The sequence below is a fragment of the Meriones unguiculatus genome, chromosome 1, assembly GCF_030254825.1.
Source record: "Meriones unguiculatus strain TT.TT164.6M chromosome 1, Bangor_MerUng_6.1, whole genome shotgun sequence".
Lineage (NCBI taxonomy): Eukaryota > Metazoa > Chordata > Mammalia > Rodentia > Muridae > Meriones > Meriones unguiculatus.
Window position 1 is genome coordinate 176,199,742 of NC_083349.1, and position 25,569 is coordinate 176,225,310.

Below are 25,569 nucleotides of genomic sequence, written 5' to 3' on the forward strand. Positions count from 1 at the left end.
TGATTGAGGCTGCTTCAGCCTGCTGGGGCATGGGCTGGGTCACAAAGTCCACTGTGGCCCTAGGTCCCTGAACTGAGAAATATGAAATAGTTCTGCTGGGTATACCAGTGTGCCCCACCCCCACCCTAGAGGCAGGGGTACCCTGAAAGGTGGGAGGTAGAAGTGACCTGCTTTGGGAAGATTTTTGTTGTTGTTGTTGGGGTACAGGCTTAACACTCAACAACCCCACCCCTAAGCAAAGCATTTGCCTCTTCAGGGGCAGACCATAAGGAACAGCAAAGACCCACCATTTGACTCATTCTCTTTGCTGCCATTTGTTAGTTCAGTTTCCCTTTGGAGGAATAAAAATCACATCCCTAAAGGCCGTAAGAATCCACTTCAAGCCAGGTGGTGCTGGCGCACGGCCTTAGTCCTAGCACTGTGGAGGCAGAGGCAGGCAGACTTCTGAGTTTGAGGCCCCCCCCCCTGGTCTACAGAGAGAGAGAGTTCTAGGTCAGCTAGGGTTAGACAGAGAAATTTGTCTCACTTTTTATTTGGTTGGGTTTTGTTTTTGTTTTTGCCTCAGAGGGGAAAATCCACTTTAAAATAACATATATCCCTATAGGTCAATAAGACATCTGAGGTAACAGCTGTCCATCATGTCCTGCAATGACACTTGGGGGAGCTTAACATATCCTGACATTACACAACATACTTGAGGTTGTGGGGGGAAAAAAAGGAAGTACATCTGTTTGAGGGGCCAAGGCTGGGTTCACCCCTACGTGATGCCAGAGTATTGGTCCCTTTTCTGACCCTTCACATCCGGCTGCTGGCTTGCACAGGCATGATTTGGTATCACTCTATTTTAACTCCTAGTCTCAGAGAAAGGAGACACCCCTTCCCAAGAGGTGTCAGGCCTGGCTAAGAACAGGAGAGCTCTTCCGGCTTTGAGCAGGAGGCTGGGCTATGACTCCTAACTTCAGAATCAGCAGAGTTTGTTCACCGCCTTGGATCTTCTCCATGGAGAAACACTTTGCAGGAGGTTCTGACAGCTTCGCAATCCAAAGAACTGGGAACAGCCTGTTAGATCGGCTGTTGATAAAAGAGACGGGGGACCCCCATAATTAAGGAAAGCAGGGCACTAGCAGTCATTTGAAGGCCAAAAAACCCTGACAAATAATTTGAAGAAAGGATACACTAAACACACATACACACCCCACTCACACACAAGTGTGCGCCTTCACGCACGCACACATGCTTACCATAGGCTTTCTAATTTTAAATGCATAGTTCCCAAAATGAAGAAGAGCCACCAACTTCTCCCTCCTATATACTTCAGCCAGGTGTCCCACCCATGAGAGTCTGGACCTAAAATCCTCAAATATTTAATTTAAGCTTTAGGCACAGAAGTGGTTGGGAATGATTTTTTTTTTTTTTTTTTTTTTTTTTTTTTTTACATTTCACCAGGCCTGGGGGAGGGGGGGGAATCTCAGCCAGACCAAATCTAAAATGATCTCACCAGCAAAGAAGCAGATACTCAAAGCATTCCTTGTCCAGGGCCTTGTTTTTCGCTCACTTTGACCTGCAGCCCCCTTTTTTCCTTAAAGCTTTAACCTTTTCACCCATCAAATCCTCAATCAAAATCAGGAGCTCAAGTTCATCCTCACTCACAAAGCAAGTCTGAAGCCAGCCTGAGCTAGCTTCTGTCACTCTCTCTCCCTCCCCCCCCCTCTCTCTCTCACACACAGCAAAACAAATGCAAACAAAACAAACAAATACAAACAAACAAAGCCTCACACCCCTCGCCACTGCAGCTGTTTCTGTTTACTTTGGAGCACAGAGAGTGGCAACTGCCAGCACATGTACCCTCTAAATTCCCCGAGAAAGAACCAAATGTTTCTTCCTTTGAACCCCTCCAGTATGCGTTTTATTGGTATGTGACCTTTGGATTTTGTAAATAGGTTTTCATACATCACACTGCATCTTCCTCCTGACCTTAGGACTAAGGTACGAGAAGTCACTACCCTCATCTTGCAGTCATGTAAGTGGGGCAGAGCTACAGAAACTTATCCGAGGACTCCCATGAATGACAGTGACTAACAAGGCCAGAGTCAGACCTTCAGAAACCAAGGTAAAGGCCAGCAAAATCAGATAATATATATTAACTCAAGAAAATAGTTCCCTGGTAGTTCAAGACTACAGCTGTTCAGTTATAATAGCTGTTTAACAAGAAGGTAAAAAACACAATTTGTGTGTGTGTGGTAGGGGGAGTTTCTCAAAGCAGCTGATGGAGGGCGTCACAGCCAAAGAGTATCTACAACTCCCTTTTAGACTTGTGCCCTCCCCTCCCCACATTTCCTTTCTCTCCTGTTGGCTCTAAAAAGCGCCTCAGTTCTCTGGGAAACTGACCTAGTGTGTGTGTGTGTGTGTGTGTGTGTGTGTGTGTGTGTGTGTGTGCACGTGTGTGTGTGTGTGTGTGTGTGTGTGTTGGGGAGGGTGGGTTGCAGACAGGTGGTATCCAGAATGCCCCAACCTCCAACCCTACATCTAAGCCTCCAACTTTAAATGACTGGATCTCCTATTACCACGCAACTGTTGCTTATTCTCAGCTGTACAGGCTCACCTTTCCTAGCGACACAAGACACCCAACACCTGTCTACCACTTCTGGAGACCAGAAATGACGTAGTCTATTATGCAGGAAACCTAACAGCTTTAGAGCTAGATATCACTTAGATGGGTATGCTGTGAAAATGTGCTATCGTCCACTAACCCAATAGGCAGAGACTGTATCCCACACAGCATTTGCTGGAGTGCTTGGGCAAGAGCAGACTAGGAATACATGAATGGAATTTGTGGCTTGCAGGGAAGCTGGAGATGTGGACAGAAATGTAGCGGATGCAGTGACAGCAATGGGCAGACATTCCCCTCTCATCTCTTTTTATCACCAAGTACTTTGTACAAAAGGCAGTATGGGGAACTCATGTTCAGTGGCAAACCTTCACCCAAGGTCAAGACTAGTTAAGAGAGGCTTTCTCCTTATACCTTTAAAGGGTAACTAGAGCTTAGTTAGAGGCAGTAGGAGAAAAAAAAAAGAGTATCTTTAAAGGCCCATAGCCATCCTACCAGAGTATCTAAGGCTCAGGTTTTCCACTTTAAAACAAAAGCAGTTTGGCAGGCACTTGGCTCATTCCTGTAATCCCAGCACTGGGGGTGCTAAGACAGGAGAATTCATAGTTCAGGTCCAGCCTGACCTATATAGCAAGCTCCTATCTCAAAAATTAATTAACTGAAATGATTGGGTCATGACCCAAACAAAACTTGGTCTGAAATGACTCTTCTTGGCTGTAGGCATTTTGATCACTCACTTTCCTGAGGTCCACAAACGGCTTCAGCACCTAGCTCAGTGAACTAGAAACACAGAGACCAATCACCAGGGTAGCAGTGAGGCAGGGAACACAGTGTAAAGAGCCTGGGGATAAGACAACAAAGAGAATCAGTTGGATCTGTTTTCACATGTGTCTTCTATTTTCTGGATTCTCCCTTCACCTCTCAGCCCCTGGAGGACCTAACCACTTAGCATAAGAAGAGGGCTGAGATGGTTCAGTGTGTAATGTTGCTTGCCAGCAACCCTGACCCCCAAGTTCTTCAGTTCTGTCTCCAGGACCTACATGTTAGAAGGAAAGAACTTACTCCTGCAAATTGTCTCCCTGACATCCATGTGCTTGATAAACATGCCAGCACAAACACACACATAAATAAACAATTTCTGGTGTTTTTGTGTTTGTTCTGTTTTTGAGTCACAAAGTCACATGCTAACTGTCCGTGGCTGGGACAGAAGGTAGACTGGGAAGTCAACTCTTACTAAACACAATTTAAATAAACCACAGCTGACCAACCACCACATCCAGCTCCTCCTGAGGAAAAGGAGAAAGTGCTCCAAGGTCTTCATGGAGATTCTCCCATCTGGGGTGTGCTCTCAGCCTTGGGGAATGCACAAATTTGGCAGAGGCTTGCTTCCACCAGCCTTCACAGGAGCCAGGGCGATCTCTCCAGTCACCTGGTTTTCCTGGGAGAAGGGCAGCCACCAGATAAGCCCTCTGGTCTCATAGCTCTTCAGAGAACGTTTTTGCATAACATTTGGCTGCCCTTGCCTGTGACGCTGTAATATCAAAGCACAGACAAATGCCATCCCCTCATGCTTCTTACGTCTTGCAAGGAAAATCTTTGTGCAAACCAGGGCTGGCAATAACTCCCTAAGGTCACCCCATCTACCCTTGGCTGGTCATGCCATGCCCAACGTCACCTAGCTGCATTCCTCAGAAGCAGCACAGAACATCCCCTCTGGAGCACTGAGTACAGGCATGCTAGTGGAGACTTGGGTCTTTCCATCACTTGCTATCAGATTGGAAGCTGCCATTTTCCACCTGTGTATGGAGGAATCTGAGTAGCCGCTTTTTCCTGATGTGCTTGTGAATTCTAGGACCACAGCAACCACACGTAGTAAGCACTCTGTGACCCTGGCCTTTGTGTGTCTGATTGATATTTGTCATCCCCTTGCTAGGAAATAGGGCTATTTGTGTTGATCTTCCACTCAGTTTAATTTTATAAGTAACTGTTAAGTGTGAGCAATGCATAGGCTCCTTGTTGAGTGCTGGAAACAGAGTGAGAGAAATCTGATGGGGTTTATGCACTGGGGCATACTGTCCAGTGAGTCGGGAGGTGAGTCATATACAAATGAGATGGGAGTGAAGAGATGGGAATATTTTAACTAATGTGAAATAGGTAGTCCAGACAGGTCCCATGGAGGAAACGGTATTTCAGACTCGAGGAGTAGGGCATGGAGATGAACCCCTGTGATTGTAGCACATCACAATCAATTGTGAAGAAGAATTGCTGAGTTGAAAGCCAACATGAGCTGGTGGCTACAGAGTGACACTTTGTCTTAATTAAAAAAAAAAAAAACTCAGGAATAAAATAATTAGAGAAAAATAAGACAGTAAGAGTTTGAATAGCAAAGCCATGGAGCAGTAAAAATGGTGTTTTATAAAGTAAGGGGATAGGGTAGAACAGACAGAATGATGTCTTAAGAAATGAAGGGAGACTGATTGTGGTAAGTTTTGGACTTCATTCTTTAAATGAGAAGATACAATTTAAATAGATTTTGTTGTTTTTCCTGATTTTTTTCTTATTTGATGATTATTTTTTGTGCTTGTTTTTGATGGAGAAAATTACATTATTGACCTGTATTTTGGAGAATATTAACTCTGATAACACTTCAAAATACATATCAGACAAGCAAAGGTAGGATGCTCTGGACTGATTAGGAAGCAATCAGCTAGTCAATGTTTTGGGGTATTGAACTTCTAAATGGCAAGCAGTTCAGGTAAAAATATGAGTGAAAATCTGAAACAGGAGGAAAATAGATGGAATGAGAAGAGCTGAGGGAGAAAACTGGGACACGTGCAAGACTCACTCAGAAGCACAGAACGGAAGATATCCAAGAATGAGCCATGACTTGGAAGTCAAGTGAAGTAAGGAATGGACATTGCTTGCCTGGCTACAAGCAACCCAGACACCATGACAAGCGTTTCATGCTCAAAGCCCTGTGTGATGCTCCCAACAACCCTGGAAAACTTTTCTTAAAAGCCCCATATTAGAACATTGAAAGGATTATACAGTGTTACTTTCCCAAGTTCTTATGACTTGTAAGTAAGAAATGGAAATAAATTCAAGTTGGGGTTTCTCTATAGCTCATGCTTTTTATTTTCAAGAGGCTGAGACAATATCTATACATTTGATAATTAGGTCTCATAAGCTCTGAGGCAACAGCCTCGGTGGAGTGACAAGAGAAGAAATGATATTGCTATGGGCTAGGGAGATAAATGGCTAGACTGCACAACTAAATTGTTCTTTCCAGAAATGGGTGATAAACATTCATTCATTTTCAAATCATTCTTCTTAGTCAGTGTTTGTTTGTTTAAGAGAAGATCTTGCTGTGTAGTGGCCTTGAATTCACACCCTCCCGCTTTAACCTCTTCTAGGGTCTGGAGTTTTGGGAGGTATATTGTAAGAAATCATGTGTGCTGGCGTGGGGGCCAGTATTGGTTTCTGTTTTGCTGTTGCTTCCCTTTTAATTTCTGTGTGTGCTTTATTGCTGAGAGATGTTATGTTTCAAAGGAACAAAATGTGACTGCATGATTATGCCATTTAAAAATGGAGTTCTGCTTAAACCTGCTAAGAAAATTGAAGCTTGGTGGTGTACCTGGTAATATAACAAATCAATCAAAAAAGGATTTAATATTCCCAGACTCTTGGAACATCTAATAGTGGGTACTATAAAGAGTTTTCAAAAGTTTGTGCAGAAAATTACTCATTTCTTCCTAAAAATATTTCTTTTGAATGCTCATTACAGATAACTCTGGCTTCAGGTTCTTCAAATCTGGACCGGGGGCTGGGAGGTGGAAAAAAAAGTCAGTCTCAAAAGTCCAATTGGAAAGGAATATCTACTTGGATAGAAATATATGTGCCAAATGTTGTGTGGACACACGACCGAAAGATCCCAATTCAAAAACCAGAAATGGCAGTATGTAGTTCAGGGCTGCAGGTGAGCGGAGGGAACTTCCAGATAAACAGAGGGATGTGCTTCCAGGAAAAACACAAGGCAGACAAAAGAACTGGGCATGCCTTCGATCCGCTAAAAGAACACTTTCTGAGGGGTATGATAATATTCCAGCTTGATGAGGGCTAAGGGTGAGCCGCATCTTCCATAATCTTAATCCCCCTATCTATTTTCATGGTATTGAAGAAGCTCAGTGGTGATTCTGGGCTCTTCAAACATCCTTATCACAGAATCCTCAGTGTTCTAGGTCAGCCACCACCTCATCATCCTTAGTCATTTTGTTCAGTAGAAAACCAAGGCACCAAGAGATGATATTGTTTTACTAAAACATATGAACAAGGCTAAGTTTTTTATGTAGAGGGTTTTGCACCCGGGGCGGGGGGTGTTCCCCAACTGCTTCAAAGTGGAGAAATAGGTCATTTCAGGCACCTGAGCACCGACCATTTTTTTTTTTATGAGCATACAAACAGGAACCACTATTCACAGGTATTTAAGCCAAGACCTGGCTCCACTTCCATCTGTAATGGAAGTTTTGGCTTCTTTGTAAACACAGTTATGTTACGTAAATATGTTTTTGTTTTAATCCCAAGCGAGGGATTTTGAATTGGGCCATAGTTTGTCCACAACTGTTTACTGTTATTTGGGAGCACGGTCTTTGCCAGCTGGAAACGGCCTTCCACGTGCCGTTCAGAGAGAGGCGTGGTCTAGGACTCTGGGAGTATAACTATGAGGAAGTGAAGGAGAGGTACTTGTGGTGTCATTCGGTGTTGGCGTGTGGTGTGGAGCAGTTTGGAGAGACCAGAGACGGTGTGGTGGTTTGGAGCAGACAGACGGAGAGAAACATTTAAGGCTGCAGAGGTGTGGAGGAGACTGCTAGCTGTGTCTGCGGTTGACAAGATTGGTATAGAGCCCTAAAAGAACCCCTTGACCCTAAATAGCCATGAAAAGTAAAGGGGTCTGATCTCCCTCTCCCCACCAACCTTTTCTCACTCCTACTTAATGTTGTGGGGTTGGTGGAAGGGAGGTAGAGGCCTAAACACCCCAAATAAAGTAGAGTTTTTTAAAAGACTGCTGCAGGTGGGCTTTCCGCTACAGGCATCATGCTCCAACCACTTGTAGAGCTGAACAGAATTACCAGCGCTCTATCCTGAGATACTCACTGAAATCAGACAAGTAAATCTAGAGACCAGTGCCTGACTTGCTCTGCTGGCATGTGAGGCTACATTTGTCAAGCTCCAGGGACATTAGTCTTTACATACTAAGACCATGCCAAAAATTGAAGTCACTTTGTTACAACACAGGAAGAAGATGAAGAGTGCTGGGCTCAACAAATGATTTTCATCATCGGCTTTCATAACCCAACCCTGGACTCAATTTCCACAACACTGTGAGTCATTTCTCTTTCTGCAAGCCGTGCAGCTAGAGGAAGTATCTGTAAATAATTCATTCCTATGCAGGTTTGCATTGGCTGTGGCCTTCTGCCTCTCATCTGTTTCTCCTTTTCAGGAATACTCCATATGCACACACTTTGGCTGCTCTCTACCCCAGAGCTGTCCCAAAGGTAAGCATCATGGTCGCCTCCCCACTCCTCTCTGGGCAGTTAAGATTGAACCTCTGCATTCACACTTTGCCTCAGAGCTGGTGACTACCCAAGATTTTACATAGTCTGAAACTGACACTTGGAAAGGTGAATGCTATGGTTTCTGCCGTAGCTCTCGGAGTCTCAGCAACAGTAGTGTACAACGCAGATTTAAGTCAGGTGCAGCCCCAGAGGATTGCCTCAGTGTAGGGATTTGAAGCCAGTCTGCGCAACAGAAAAAAATAAAATAAAAGGAGAAGGTTTGAGCATCTTACCCAGGGTTCTCCTTGCTTAGCTTCTAAAGGCAAATGGGATAGACATTGGAAGAAGGTGAAAACAAGGAACAAGACAGGAGTCTACCACAGAGGGCCTCTGAAAGACAATATACAGCAGGGTATTAAAGCAGATGCTGAGACTCATAGTCAAACTTTGGGCAGAGTGCAGGGACTCTTATGAAAGAAGGGGGAGATAGGAAGACCTGGAAGGGTCTGGAGCTCCACAAGGAGAAAAGCAGAACCATACAATTTGGGCCCAGGGGTCTTTTCTGAGACTGATACTCCAACCAAGAACCATTCATGGAGATAACTTAGAACCCCAGCACAGATGTAGCCTGTAGCAGCTCAGTCTCCAAATGGGCTCCCTAATAAGGGGAACAGGGGCTGTCTTTGACATGAACTCATGGCTGGCTCTTTGATCACCTCCCCCTGAGGGGGAGCAGACTTACCAGGCCACAGAGGAAGAATATGACAGACAGTCCTGATGAGATTTGATAGGCTAGGGAAGAGGAGGAGGTCCTCCCCTATCAGTGGACTGGGAAAGGGGCATGGGAGGAGAAGAAGAGGGAGGAGAGGATTGAGAGGAGATGAGGGTAGGGCTACAGCTGGGATACAAAGTGAATACATTGTAATAAATAAAAAATTATAAAAAAAGAATTATATGAAAAAAGGAGAAGGAAGAGGAGGAGGAGGGGGAAGCAAGATAGATCTAAAAACATAATCCTTGCTTCAGTGGGAATTGCTTGTCAGATGTGTACAAGGCAGCTCTGGGTTCAATTCCTGCTACCACAAAAGCAGGAATTAAAATATATGTTTTAAATACAAAACAAATACTGTTTTACAAAAAGACTTTCTAAAATTGTTCATTTGGATAGGTGAAATTTTCAGTTAGCTACTTGAATAAGACACAGGTCTTATGAAGACCTCTATTGAACAATACAGGCTCCCCCCACACTTAAAGAAACTACATCACTGAACTCATACTGTACTTGTGAGTATGTATCCAAGATAAAGGAAGCCTCACATCTTATTCCTTTAGCCCCTCCCTGAACAAACCAGGTACCTTTGGGAGACATTAATTCTGTTGCACTTCTTTTTCTTTGTTTTGTACTTGAGACATGGTTTACCATGAAGCCCTGGCTGGACTAGGTAGAATTTGCTATGTAGACCAAGCTGGTCTGGAACTCACAGACATCTGCCTGCTCCTGCCACCTGAGTGCTGGTATTAAAACTCAGTGCTGCCACACCCAGCACAGCTGGACACTTTTATGAATTGACTTTCCTTAGGTGGTAGAATTCTAGGCCTAGAAGGAACATTAGATATTTACTACAATGCTCACTCTCCCTCCACCCTGTCTCACAGATCCCTGATGAGAAATGCAGGCGCTGGCGAGGGTAAATGTTGGACACAGAGGTCACAAAGCCGAGGCTGGCAACTTCTGCTTGCAGAGCAAACATCTTTGGCTCAGGCTCTACCTTAGTAACTTCCAGTACTGTTTTCTAAAGTAGTATTTTGACTTCAAAAATAATTTCAAAGCAAATTGCCCAGAAGAGCCCGTAGCAGTCATGCTGTCTTCATACACACGCATCTACTTCCCCCCATGAACCCACACAGAGCAAGGAGTGAACCAGACACAAGCGCTGTGGGAGAGCTAATCCCCACGTATGGATGTTTCATTCTGCACAAATGATCTAACAGGACGGCTCTCTGCTTTTGGAAAGGCTCTTTCTTCGCATGATTAGAACACCTTTAAATAGGAAATTCCCCTAATGCTTTTTTTTTTTTAAACTTTGTGTTAGACAGGGTGGAGGGCAGGGAGGGGGGTTGGGGATGGATGCAGGGGGCTGTGCACACACCACAACATGCATTAGGAAGTCAAAGGTCAGAGAATCAGTTTTCTCTTTCTACCATGTGAGTTCAGGGAACTGAAGTCAGTTCTTCAGGTTTGGCAGCATGTGCCTATAGCCACCGAGCCACCTCCCTGTCCCCACTAACGCAGTTTAAATATTAGTTGATTTTATATTATCAGTATACTTATGTTAAATAGTACACAACTATGCAGGAACAATACTACTTCATAGAAGCCATCAGTCAGTTACTATCTTACATGCTCTATCCTGTGAGTTTAAAGTAAATGTAGGACAGTTAGGTCTTAAAACAAATTAAAGTCTGCCAGATGTAGCTTAGAGATATTTCAATGTCCTAAAAATACTTAGATTCACCTGTTTCTTGAGCCAAGCACTGTATATTGTCATTCAACCATACAACGATTCTATAAGTTAAATCTCTCTCTCTCTCACTCACTCATATACACACACATTTTTAAGATAAGGAAACTGAAGCCTAGGAAAATTAAGATCTTTAGGCATCAAGATATAATTCAAATCTAAGTATTCTCAATCCAAGCCAGTGTTTTTTTTTTTTCTCACTGCATTGTCAAGCTATTTCAATGTTATAAAATCTGTATTCCTAGCTTCTATTCTACTTCTCCCTGCCATTTATTTTTGTCACTATTTTTACCTGATTTCCAACTCAGTAAACAAATGAATATTTAGAGTTGTAATTCCACAAATGGATAGCCACTGTTCTCCCTTTTAATTCAGGCAGTGTCTATTAGTTTCGTCAATAAAAATAGACCACAAAGTTAATACTAATTTCTCGGGGCATTTGTATTGAATTCTGAATATTAAAAAAAAAATTACAGCCCAAATATTCAGCAGCACTCCCAACAGAACTTCCTAGCAGCAAGAAGTAGTTTTTAGGCCATATTCAGACCACATAAACAACTTTGTTTATCATAATAATGTAAATGTATGCCAGGCGTGGTGCCACATGCCTGTAATCCCAGAGCTCACGGAGAGAAAGGCACATGGGTCTATGTGAGTTTGAAGCCATTCTGGTCTACAAAGCGATTCCAGGACAGCCAAGGCTACACAGAAAAACTCTGTCTTGAAAAACTGAAAATAATAATAATAATAATAATAATAATAATGTAGCCTTAATTGTGTCTCTAATTCCTCTTACCTGTTATGAAGTCTACCCATAAGTCTGCAATAAGACAGCAGGGCTGGGTGAGTCTTCAAGGCCTCTGCTATTGAAAGGCTTGCCGACTGGACACGCCACAAAGGGACTCCAAATGCAGAAGGCAGAAATCTTTGCCTTAAATTAAGCTTGCTGTCTTCTGATGAAACAGCTCAGCAAACACTAGAAGACCTTTAAACTTAGCTTCTCCGTGATCCTAGCTCTCATTTGGCCTCCAAGGATAGATAACCTCTTTCCGGGACAAAGTCAGGCAGTGTCTTAAATCTTGACAGAGCAAAGTCTCCTTTCTTGAAAGCTTGCTCACGTGATCCTAAGTGTGCTCTCTCTGCAGCCTGGACATTGGACCTTGGACCCTGGAACCTGGACATTAGTTTCCAATCCCCATGGTAAGCAAATCTCCCCAGTTTGACTCCAAGAGCTTAGCACTTACCGGTCCTGTAGGGGTGTCAGGCTCAGTAGGATACTGACTACCCAAGCTCCTCCCACCCTGCCTTCCATCCAGATGGAGAAACTTACCTCCTTCAAGAACCAGAGAGCTTAAATGAAAAAGTAGTGCAAGCCCATCTACAGAGATGTGGAGTGCAGAGGGAGCATGCTGGGAACTGTCTCACTGTAGGGTTGTACTGGATGACTTTTCAGGTCTAAGGTTCTGCAGCATTCCATAGGTCAGGAGCTTCTGTCACAATTCCATACCTGCCACTGTTTCTCCAGCCATCCTTCTGCAGGGTCTCATCTTTTCTGCTTTGAGAACATCCCTCTGCCACTATTGGAATCAATCACTGCACTCAAAGATGTTCCTCCAACTCACAGGAGAGTTCTGCTGTGTATTCCCCACTTTCCTTTCCACTATACCTGGCATGCAAGCAAAATTTAGATCCCATTTGTTTCTTCATTTCTGTGACCAGTGAGCTCACTGCTTCATCCTAAGAATTATGAAGAAATGATAGCAGTGTCGGCCAGGGGGATGGGAAGCAAAGTTGGGAGGATTAAAGAAATGCCCAGAGTTGTTTCCACGATTCAAACCCCATAGATATGGTTATTTTACTGCAAGCTCCTTTTGGAGAGATGAAAATTGAATATATTGCCAGCCAGGGCCCTGCAGTCCTCCAGGAGCAGCTCTGACTATGGTCACAGTCTCTCTGGACTGCAGAGCCTACCTCAGCTTCCACCATGTAGGAGGTCTCAAGAGGAGAAACCTTGGCCCGTCATGCTTTTTGCCCAGAACGCTCATTTCTGATTAACTAAAAGCACAAGTTTCTCAGGTAAGGGTGTTTGGACTATGGATCTTTGGGGAACAGTTAAAGGAAGGAATGGAATGTGCTTCAAAGCAGCTGCCTGTTTCTCAACTCTTCGGGAAACTTCCTGAACTGATGTTCTGCTTTGCTTTCTCTTATCGATAAGGGCCTGGGCTTATCATTTCTGAGGTATTTCAGCCTAGTGTCTCCCAAATGTCTCCAGATAAGCAATTATCCCAACTCCCCCCACCTAGGAAGTCAAGATGTGGCACTGGCCAGCCTCCCTGAGGCCATCATGCTCTATCCCATTTTCTGACGCAAAGGAGGCCTCCCAGCACAGACCGTAAGGCATACATAACTGGAATTTTCCCAAGTGTCTGTTTGCTCCACTTCAGTTTCCAAACAAACAGCAGTGTGCCTTCAAAGAGCCCCGTGTCCACAGGTTATAGGTAAGGCAGGCCTCTGGGTGCTGACTCCAAGGCTGGCTTCATTACTCCATTGCTACTTCATGCAAAGATGGGGTTCATCTAGTGATGGTCAAGCTCTGCCCTAAAACAAAGTACCACGCACCTTCCAGAACATACATAAGCCTCATTTTAAACACGGCTCTCAATCTACAGAAGTTATGTGCTTTTAAGAGTCAAACTGCTTCACTCTTCCTGCTGGTGTTTTACTGGCAGAGTGCCGTCATTTCCTAAGGCAGGACCACAGTCATTATCAAAGCCACTGGCTTTCCATTTCATTCAAACTAAGCACCTTAAGCGGTTTGGTGTCTGGTGCAGATTTGGGAAACAATTTGCTTGTTTTCTGAGAATAATGTCACAAAGAAGAACATGAGTACACAGTGAGGTTGCAGAGACAATTTATTTAGAATAGCACAGATCAGCAGGACCTGAAAGTACAAGGGAGACCATCAGAAGGGACAAAGATCTAAAGGGAGGAGAGGAGGAAACAAGAGTGTGTGACAATACAAATGGCATGGAAGCAGAAAGAGGGGCTACTGGGGGGAGAAGGGGGCTAGCAAGTGTGTGTGGAGGGGTGAACAGTGGTGGTGGCAGGGAGACAAAGACGAACTGTGATGATATATATGCATGAAAACACCACCAGTGAAACCCATTACTTTGGGCTAGGGGAGACAGCTCAGTGAATAAGTACTTCCCTGTGCAAGTATGAAGAACTGAGTCTGAATCACCAGAACTCATGTAGAGCTGGATACTTCCTACAACAAGAGGGAAGTCAGAGACAAGAGACATATTGAACTCCCATAATCCAGCTGCTGTGTGTTTGGCTAAGACTAACACCAAAGGTGCTCCTTTGACCTTTACTCACATGCTGTGGCACACACACTTGTACTCACACAAACAAATGTGTACACACACATCATACACATACATGTACCCCCCAACACACACACATCTTTAAAATAAACCCATGCCTTTTTGTTTCCAGGTAGCTCACTAGGTAGTCTGGCCGGCTTGGAACTGACTATGAAGACAAAGCTGTCCTTTAACTCACAGAGATCTTGGCTGCCTCTGCCTTGTGACTAAAGGCATGCCACCACACCTGGCCTGAAACCCATTATGTTACATCCTAATACATAAAAATAAAAAAGCAAAAAATAAAAATAAAAAATAAAAACCACAGCTAAACTAGCTAAACGAGCATTATCTCAGTTCATGCTAAAATTGTCCAAGGTTCCATTATTAGTGATTCTTCCTGTTTCCTTTTTTTCTTTTTGGTTTTTGTTGTTATTGTTGCTGCTACAGTTAGTTTAGTCTGCTGTTTTGTTGTTGGTTGGTTAGTTGGTTAGTTTTCTGAGACAGGGTTTCTCTGTGTAGCCCTGGCTGTCCTGGGACTCACTCTGTAGAACAGGCTGGCCTCAAACTCAAACTCTGCCTGCATCTACCTCCCAAGTGCTGGGATTAAAGGTGTGCTCCACCATCCCCAGAGGTTCTTCTATTTTCAAATGAAAAAAGTGAGGCTTGAATGGTAATCTAAAGATATGCAGTCACTCAGCAGCTGGGCTGGGGTTCAGTCCATATAATCTGACTCCTGAGTTTTGGCTTGCCCCATGCCCAACTGGCCTCCAGCTTGGGGTCACATTGATCTTTTACGTTAATCTCTCAGTTCTAGGATGTGACAAGTTACTGTTGCTGTACAATGGGAGTGCTTTTGTTCAGTCATTAACGACTTCATCACATTTAGTGGGAGTTAAAGGCATCTAGGTGCTCCTTCGATGCTCCTGCGCAGCACAATTATTGTGCATACCTGTATAGGATACCAGATGAGTTTTTAGTATTCATCAGCATGGCGTGCTTGAGATAAATGTAAATTTGGCACGTGAAGACATCTATCCCAGACACCTGCATTTCTGAGATTGGCAGATGTTGGTGCATATTCTTCACACAGCCACTTTCCAAGCAGAGTAAGTTCGTAATATTCATTTATTTCCTCACTGACAGGAGACAAGATATATATGCTTACACAGGACCCATAAAACACACATCATAGAGCCCTTCCCCATACAAAGATCCCCCTTCCCCATACACAGTGCCATGCAGGCTGCTCAGTGGAGATTCATTGTTGGCAGCTCTGCACTCACAAAGTCACATACAAAAGATGGTCGAGTCAGCAGCTTCAAACATGGGTTAATTTATCTCGAGGCGAAGTGGAGAAAGGAGGAGGTGGCAAGTGGCAACAGCTGGCAGAAATATGATCATCTTGGTTACCATTCTTACCATCAGAAGCTGGAACCGAGCTCTTGGGCTTGTCAGCTTCTCAGATTCCTCCGCTTGCCTTCCCTAAAAGGACTAGAGGACGCTCCATTGCTCCCTTCCAATGGCAGTGCTTTTGCCATTCAATTATCGCCTCCATCCCCTCAATGGGAATTAAAAGATGGCATTCTGCTCTTCTATTCAAGTGGGTGATCTTTCTGTGCCTTTCGTTACAGGAGAAGCAACCAGTAAAGCTAAAGCAGTGTACTGTAACTAACGCCCTGGAAATGCCCACATCACAGCAACCCTAATCCATTTGGAAGACTCACTGTATTCGGCATTCTAAGTTTCATAGGAAGCTATACCTTACAGTAAAAGCAGCTCCAGGGGAAAAGTCTCTTTAAACCATAACTGAGCTATTTTTATTTATTTCTAGGATGTACAAGAACTTGGTGCAACAGGGCAAACAAACCTCTATAGAAAGACACCCAATTTATCCCTTGGCTGAGTACAGTAATAGCAGATGAGTGGGTTTACACGAAGGCTAAGGATGTGTGCATAACGTCCTGATCTCCCATGATTCATATGGGGCCAAAAAGTAGCATCACTATTACAGTAGGATGCACTGAAAGCATGCCTCAAGGCACTGTTTTGCCAATGAAACACAACAAAAAATTAGTCTGTGAAGCAGCCGCTAACAGGAACACCATTAATAAATCCTTTTTCTAACCATGCATGTTCAGTTCCATTTGTGTGCCATTTCAAATCCTATAAAAATCCAAAAGCTTTTTATATGTTACATTTTCTTAACTTTGTAACATGTACTTGAGTTTTGTACTTCCAATTGATAATCGTGGCATTATCATCATCATCATCATCATTATTATTACAAAATATGCATTAGAAACTGTTTCTTACTGGTAGGCCTTGGTCTGCACATTTGGGGAGCATATCTCAATCCCTCTCCTGGGCAAAGACTGCTCATTTGTGCACTTTCAGAGAATCTGGCTTTTTGACCTCTTACAGCTATCCCAGGGACTTGGGAGAGACTGCCTTAGGTTACCCATTCTCCTATATGGCCAAAGTATGTTTCTTCTGGGTCTGCCATGAGCAGTTTCACAAGCCCTTCTTCCTTCACCCTGGCAGAAGAGGGGACACCTCTATAGACACAGGTTCACGTATACTTCTTACGCTTGAGGATATGCTGGAGTGAGAACCAACTCTCTACATATCTGTGTGTGTGTGTGTGTGTGTGTGTGTGTGTGTGTATGATGGTGGAGTAGAAACTAAATCCAGGCTTCGGATGTGCTTCATAAATGCTTTAGTGTTGAGTGCAACCCTTCATCCCATTAAAATATTTTTAAATATTTTTAAATGATGGGAGTGCACCCCACATAATAAAATCTATAGCTGCTCCTGAAGCATACAGCTAATACATAGCTTCATCCCCAAACCAAGTAGGCCCCAGATCACTGACTGAGAAGACACAGAGTCAGCCATGGGAACTGAGCAAGCCTTAGGAATTTCAGCCAAATGGGCCCGATGTCATAGAAGATGCTCCTGCACACAGATTCATTTTGCTCTTCTTGCTGTCTTGTTTGAGGATGTCTGTATTAGCAGGGAGCAAAGTTATCCAAGGAGCTTTGCATCCAAATGTGCTTCCATAAGACCAGGGCAGTCTGGACTTAAACCTGCTATGATCCTCCTGCCTCAGCTTTCTAAATGATGTGATGACAAACGTGAACCACCATACCCAGCTTGTTTTGTTTATGGAGACAGAATAGTGCAGACTGGCCTAGACTCATAACCCTCTTGCTTCAGCACTGGATGAATTTCAGCAATGGAATACCTTTGAGAGGGTGTGCAGATAGGAGAGAAAACATATGAAAGAGTAGCAGTTTCGCACACTTTTGTTTTGTCTTGTTTTAGTGTGTATATGCATGGGGAATGGTGTATGTGCATGGATATGCAGGTGTGAGTGTTCAAGTGCACACGTGTGGAGACGAGAGGAGGACACTGAATGTCTCATGTCTTCCATCATCACGCTCTGCTTTATTTCTTCAAGGCCAGGTCTTTCACTATGCTGGAAGCTCATGGTTGGGCTAGGCTAGCTGTCCAGGGGCTCCTAGAATCTACCTGCCTCTGCTCAGTAATGCACAGCCATGCTCACATTTTTATGTGGATGGTTGGGATCCTAACTCAGGTCTCCATGCTCGCACAGCCAGTGCTCTTACCCACTGAGCCATCTCATCAATTCTATTTTGCAGTATTCTAAACATCAAGACTCTGGAATGGAGAAGAGTCTCAGCCCTACTCCTTTACTCACTTATAACGTGATTTTAAGAGAGGTGTTCATTATCTCCATCTTCATTTGTTGTTCTACCCATTTATCATTCAAGTAACTACTGTAAGCCTGACACACCAAAACCTTTCTCCTCAAAGAGTGAACATTCAAGTTAGGAGCTGGGGGAAGGTTAAGGAATAAATGTAATAATTAAGTAAATGAGAAAGTATGTTTGAAGTGGCAGGACCATGAAGAGACACAAAAGGTGAGAAGTAACCAGCAGCCTCAGAAAGTTACACTTGAACATGACGTTGCAAGAATCCAGAAAGTTAGAATCTATCCATAAATGCATAATCATTCTGTTATTATCTCAAAAAAAAAATGTTGGGAGAGTTAAATGAAGTACGCTGTGGAGTGTCCTTACCATTGTGCCTAGAACACAGTAAGACCTAAATAAGTGCAAGTGTAATTATACTGATGATGACCATGACATGATGATGACAAATTCCCATGACCCCTGATACTTTCTTCCATGCTTCTCTAAATTCATCCATTGCGCTGATAACAGTCATTTGTTTTTATTGGATGACCTTGACTTTGAGCGATACTGACTTGAGAGTACTATCTTCTCAGAGCAATTGCTGTCCTCACACATAGTCCACGGACACAGGCCTATCTGCAAACTCATCATCCATGGTCAAGTGACCAAAAAGGCTACAAAATACGTCAATGAAAAGTGTGCGTCATCCGCTGATGCCTGCTCTGTGCAGTCCCTCTTCTTAGAAGCCATGACAAGAGTGGCCTGGGGGCCACGGATGGTCTTTGAAAGTTCATTTCTTTAGGGAAGAAATGCTCTTCAGGGAATTGAAGAATCCAAAGGACCCTCACTCATCCTGTGTGCTTCAAAGGACTTCAGAGGGAAACAAAGCTAAGGTAGACCTTGTTTGTCACTTTTATCTCTACCCACACACACAACAAGAAACTAAAATCAGTCCTTAATTTCAGGAGAAAGGGAAAATGAAATGGGTCAGTTGAAGGTCCCTGAGTTGCTAAGGAAATGTCCCAGTGTCTCTCTCTTTACTATAATTATGTCTCCAGACACTTGCTGATCAGCATTATTATTTGAGACACATTATCTGGCACTGCCATTAATATAATGGGGGACACACAGGATGTTCAAAGACTACAAGGGACTCCTATTATCTGGATAGAAAATGCTTTCCAACATTTCTCAGAGAAATGGAGGGAATGATGGGAGGAGGGAGAAAAATTCCTTCCTTTGATGCTTTGGCACATGTGCCCCAGTTGCCAACAAAGGTGAGAGACCTGGACTAGGTAATCTCAAGCAAGACTGTGATATTGTCCAGTCACCATTCCAGGAAGACAGTGCTAAAGGGCAGGACGGCTTTACTTCTGAAAACAGCACTTAAAATTTAATAAAAACTCCACGTGGATCCCTGGAGGTTCATGGCTTTAAAAATGAAATCAGACAAAGTTTTGGAGAAAATATTTTGTTCCCGAGTTAGGTTTTATGTAACAGCACAAAGCTTTGGACAGCAACTTGGAAAGTGCAGTTTCAGCTTTGAAGATGTAATTAATACCTTTGAGTCTTATAAACCAGTTCCTAAGAGCTGTGTCTTTTGGAGGAGCAAGGAATAAGCAGTTAGGCCCACCTGTATACAAACCTTATCTCAATATTTATGGCTGTGGCTTGGCCAAAGTATTTCCTTCCCTAGGTTCAGTGTATAACTCACAAAAAAACAAAACAAAACAAAACAAAAAACCAGCATTTCATGTGTGTCTTAGTTAGGGTCTTAGTGCTGCAAAGAGACACCACAACCATAGTAACTCTTACAAAGGGAAACATTTAAGTACTGGCTTACAGTTTCAGAGGTTTGGTCATGGTGGGAAGCATGGTAGCATCCAGGCTGACATGTGCTGGAGAAAGAACTGAGAGTTTTACATCTTGATCCACAGGCAGCAGAAGGGGACTTGTGCCACACTGGGTGTAGCTTGAGCATAGGAGACCTCAAAGCCCACCTCCATAGTGACACAGTTCCTCCAACAAGGCCACACCTACTCTGACAAGGTAATAACACCCCCTAATAATGCCATTCCTTACGGGCCAACCATTCAAAGGCATGAGTCTATTCCTATTCAAACCACCACATGTGTCATGAAAATTAACCACTCCGTGGCTGTTAAAATGTCACATGTAGTGTCTTACACACTCAAAAAAATATCCTAGCTCTTTTTTAGTAATGATTACTAAGTAAAAGACAATGTTTATTTAACAACGAAAAGTTGGCAGCAACTATTTTAAGCAACAAAACAGTAAAATAAATCATGAAGACAGAGGAGATGGCTCAATGAGCAATAGTAATCACTGCATAAGCCTGACCACCCTGGTCAGATGTGGTCATCTGACCATTACAGATGTGCATCTGTAATCCTAGCACTCCAGATGTAGATGGAGGCAACAACAGGAGAATCACCCAGAAGCTTACAGTCCAGTGAGCCTGGAGCATACACTGCAGCGGCACAAATAAGAGAGACCTTGATTCAAAACGGTGCAAGGTGAGCTGCCTCCTAAAATGTGCCCTCTGACTTCCACAGGTGTTGCATGTCATTCACACATCTCCGTGAGTTTGGGCGCGTGTGCACATGTGTTAATTCTTATTAATTTAAGAAATATGTTTATTTGACACTCTTACATCTGGTATTATTTAAACAGTTAATAGTTACTTTTGAATATATGTATTGAAAATACACACACACACACACACACACACTTACAACATTGGATATCTATGTAACTATGGCATGCATATATATGTGTAAAACACAAAAACATGTACATGTTCCTGACAACAAAATAAATAATTTTATGGTGCAATAAGTAGTATTGTTAGCTTCATTTCTTTATAATAACTGTTCTTACTATAACAGAATACTCATCCTAAAAATATAAAACTCAAACTCATTTCTTATCTGAAAATGATAAATTAGGGATGAGTACATGGGCCCTGAGTATGTCTGAGTCTCTGGAGGAATACAAACTAAGTAAGGAACAGCAAACTCACAACTGCCACCACAAACGTAGACAATAAATCCACACACTGAAGGCTATCGTCTTCCTCATAGGTTTAATTATTATATATTGACTGCAGATGTTTATTATAACTGCTACATGATACATACCAGGCTTGGTGCTGGGCCTTCAATGAGCACATAAGAGAGATAGGCTATACAAGTTCATTTAAATACTAAACGGTGAGATGGCCAGAACAGGTACAATAGGCATTAGAGGAGCTCCATTAATTTTTTTTTTCAATAAACCGTAAGGTGGACATGAAGACTGGGATGAACGGGGATAAATCTTACAGGTAGGAAAGTTAAACCATGCCTGAAAGCCACTCAGTAACTAAAAAGCAGAACGAGGACCTGAGTTAACGGCCTCTGAGAACACGTTCTCTATTCTTGTTCTGCCATCTCACTGTTATTTTTCTTCACCAGCATCTTCTCCTAGGTCCTCTTTGCCCTTCCTCAAGTCCAAGTAAGCATGAGTGTTCTGGCTTTGAAGAAGAGGAGTGGCAGCTACTCTGTAGGCTGTAGCTGCACGACCAAATGCAACAGGCAAGGGCAACAGGCTGGCCTTGGGCCTGGTGTTCACCTGGTCCTGGGATTCTCCTGATATCATTCCCACGTAGAACATTGGTGGGAAATCTGGGCACAGCTGATTTTGATTCTGCAGTGTCTCTCTGGGTGGCTGGACCACCCCCTCCTCCTCCTCTTCCTTTCTCGTCCTCTTCTCCCTCCTCCTTTTCTTCTTCTTTTTCTTCTTTCTTCTATCCTCCCCTAATGTGGTTACTCCTCCATTTTACCTTCATTTCTTTCTCCTCACTTCTACTCAGAAAGAAAGATTTCCCACCACACCCACAACCTTCTTCTGTTTCTATAAGGCCCCCTTTCCTTATCCTCAAGCCTTCTGGCTCCCCAGGCTCTGGTCTCTGACTTCATAATCCTAGGTACCACCTCTCAGAGATGCTTAGGATCAGACAAATCTGGCAGGGTCCAGAAGGAAGGCTATGGGTGCTGAGGATGAACCCTTTCTGAATTGTATCTTGCCACAAAGATTCTTAGTTATTTAAATGTATGAAAACCACTGAACACATTTGGAGGAGAACACTGGAGATTCTTTAAGGACCCTTGCTTGGGGCTTGTTGCTATGTCTGTCTGTCTGTCTGTCTGTCTGTTTTTATTGTGAGAGGAATTGAACCCAAGACCTTTCCTGTGCTATAAGAGCCAAATACTGCCTCGCTGAACCATGGCCTTGACCGCTCTGTTTTGTTAAAGGGCGTTTTCAGGTACCCACGACTAGTCTGGGAAGGCTTATCCCTACTCCTTACAGTTATGGGCTCAGAATCTGAGGGTCTCAATGCTCGCTGCTGGCGAATGTCCCAGAGATTCCTGAGATCCTGTATTTACCAGCCTGTAATTAGTTTGTGTTCTGGTAGCTGGAAACTTAGGGGCCCAGACAATGAGCTTCTTTTAAAAACTGAAGACAAATAAACAAATGACAAACATGATCTCATTCTCAGAAACCCCTGTCTGGGTGTGAGGGTGAGATATGGCAGGCAACATAAATGATGTCAGAAGAAGAGCATCTGCAGAGAAATACAGGTACTGGGGGGCAAGAATGGGACATGTTAGAATCAGATGAGCCCTCTGAGACACAGCTACTGAAATAAAAATACATGTCTATCTGTGTCTGTATGTATGTATGCATGCATGTATGTATGTATGCATGTATGTATGTATGTATCTATCTATCTATCTATCCATCCATCTGTCTATCTATAATATTCATCCATCTGTAGCTCCCCATCCCTTTGGAACTAAAATAGTAATAGAGACATTACTGCTGTCATTTGTTCATTCTTTCTGTCAGTAAAGTAGGAGACTTGTGATATTTAGATTATAGTCATGAAAACACATCAGAGAAATCATGTAGCTTGTAGTGGTCCCATAGCAAGAGGAAAGGCAAGATTCCTAGGCAGGTGTGTGTTTCTGAAATCACCACAATTACCCAAGGCACTGAACAGCAGTTATGAACCAAAATAATGATGAGTTGGGAATCCAGTCCCATCCAGTTCTAAGGAGTTTATTGCTTTAAAAGTGCCTAAGAACCAAGTTAGTTAATCACATTTTTTTTTTCTTCTGGTGCTTGGTAATGATGACACCAATCAATAGAGCCCATGGGCAAACACCAGCAAAATCAAAGACCAGCTACACAGACCTGTGCAGGGCTTACCACATTACCTCTGTTTTCTGTAACAATAAATATTGCACTTTATCTGGAGGGCAGGAATTTCTACTGCCAGTAGCTACCAGGCTTTGGTCTCAGGGGTCTGACTTGAGAAAACACAAAAACCTAAAGGTTGACAGCTTGGGTCCATAATAGTGTTAAGAGGGAAATCAATACAAGGCAAAGATCTTCAGCATCATTGTTGCAGAGTCCTTTGTGTCCTGAAGGACCTCAGTTTTATTTCCCAGTTGCTCAACACAACCTTCAGTGTTGGAACGCGTAGGTGGTCTCAGCAAACACACTCTGTATTACAAGGACGCCCCTCTGGGCTCCAGAAGTGCAGTTCCACAGGCTGCCCTTTCCTCAGAAAGCAGGGAGATGCATGACATTCTTGTACACCCTCAACTACTTCACATTAGTGTTAGAAAAAAAAAAAGAACTCTGTCTCTTGGTTGGAAATCATTCATGTCAAGGATCCAGCATTCTCTTCCTTTAATAGTGAAAAATGGATATTAAGAATTAGTCAGCTGGATTCATTTCAGAAGCTCCTAATTTTATTATCAAATCTGCAGCATCATAGCGAGGAGCCCGAGGAACACAAGCCTTCTTTTCCCCTTCGGGCTTGACCAGGTCATTGACTTTAGAGACAACAGAGCCTTAGAACTTTTTGCAGTATTGTTTGTTGGCTTTGCTCTTCAGAATAAACACAGTATGCTATTGTCTTCTCTCTTCTGCATGACACACATAATGGCCAGGGATTCAAGGCCAACAGCATAGCCAGGTTTGTTTCTTCTGATGCACTCTTCCAAGGGTTTTGGGCTTCTCCTGGTGCCCCCTGTCTCTCTGGATTGCAGAGGATAGTGTAGTAGGGAAGATTTTGTTATGTCTGCTGCTGCCTTTCAGCACAGCTTTCTTAGCTATCAAAGCTTTGGCCTTGGCTTTGGAGGGGCAGGAGGGTCCTTGTTCAGCTTTGGTGCCATCTTGTTGAAAGGGTACAATACTGTTTTTAGCATAACCTAGAACTCAGTCTATAAAAATAATAACAGTTGGTCCATACAAACAGATAATTATCTATAAACACACACACACACACACTCACACTCACAGTGCCAGCAAAACACCAATTTTTCTGTACTGTTTTAATACCTCCACTTTATTAGTCCCCCACATTATTATTAGTCCTTTCCATTTCACCTGGTGATCTGGGAGACACAGTCTCAGTATCAAAGAGCCACTGGGAAAACTTGGGTTTACAATGGCAGACCCTTTCCTCTAAGCTGATCCTATAGAGCAGCTCCTCCTGGCTCAGCATTCTCCCAGGAGGCTATGGTATTAGTCCTTGCTGCTTTCCCAAAGCCTGACTATATTAGAAATAAATTTAGGGTCCCAAAGGGATCACCATTCCAACTGCAGTGTCTGGACAAGCTAAATTTTACTCTTGATCAAGAAAGTGTGCTCCTGAAGAGCAAACCCCGACCACCCAGGACAGGAGGCACACTTGGTCTTTAATTCTAAGGAAGGGGGGTGACTGAGTCTTTCTCCCGTTGGTTGGAGCCTGAACTCACAATCATATTTGATTGGCTAATATAAGGAGAATTAGCAAATGGGAAATGGAGGGAAGGAAAATTACTCCCTGCTCCAAGGAGAAAGATTTCCAGCCATCAAATTCCTAGAACAAACTAGTGGGCTTTCACTGGGTGGGGAGGATTAAAACATTTTCAGGCCTTAGAAGGCGAAGGAGACAAAGGGGTTTTAATTCTTTGTCCTCAACACAAGTCTTAGGAGTATTCGATAGGAAAAACTCGTGTTTGCTATTTCTTACAGCTTTGACACCAAAGGCTACCTCCTGAATTCCATTCACACAGCTTCACAGGATATCAACATCAGGATAACAATCCTAGCCCCCAGAGCTTCCGCCTCAGGAAACACCCTCATCGTTCAGGACCACGTGGAGCCACATTAGGAGACAACAAACCATTTGTCTGTTGTCTGTGGAAGAATCCAGACTCTGAGTCTCCAGAAAGCGAAGGAAGGTTCTCCCTTCTGGAAGGCTCTGTTCACAGAGTCCAATCAAGACCTGGTGTACCGGTTAAATGAAACATCCATTAAATGAAACAATACACCTGAGTGTCTAGTTTCAAAATAAGGAAGAGGAGCTCCTTTCAATTTATTTATTTCCCTGTTATTTTGGGAGCTCTGATTGAACCCAACATGTGTGGAAAAGATTGTACGCCAGTCATGCTGACAACTGCCCGCTATGACTGGGCACACGTAGTGGTGTGGAAAACAGGTTCTTACTGCCCTCTGCTGGCCAGGATGACTCCGGAGGCTTCTGCACCCATGGTTCTTCCGGAGTTTGCTTTGAGCACCTCAGAGCCAAATGCATCATGGGCCATCCTCTCTTCCAGACAATACACCCGGGTCTTCAGGCCAGGAAGATGTCACCCTGTTCCAAAAGTCCTCGGAGGATGTTTCTCACCCCCTTTCCTGAGAGTAGATTACTATGTCATAGAGCTAAAAATAACACTTTTC

The 25,569-nt window shown here is 43.4% G+C and overlaps 1 protein-coding gene across 1 annotated transcript in view; it reads right to left on the minus strand.

Moving 5' to 3' along the window:
* Positions 1 to 25,569, minus strand: part of Gramd1b (GRAM domain containing 1B) — a 228,321-nt gene that overhangs the window by 160,085 nt on the left and 42,667 nt on the right. The gene's annotated exons all lie outside the window — the stretch shown is intronic.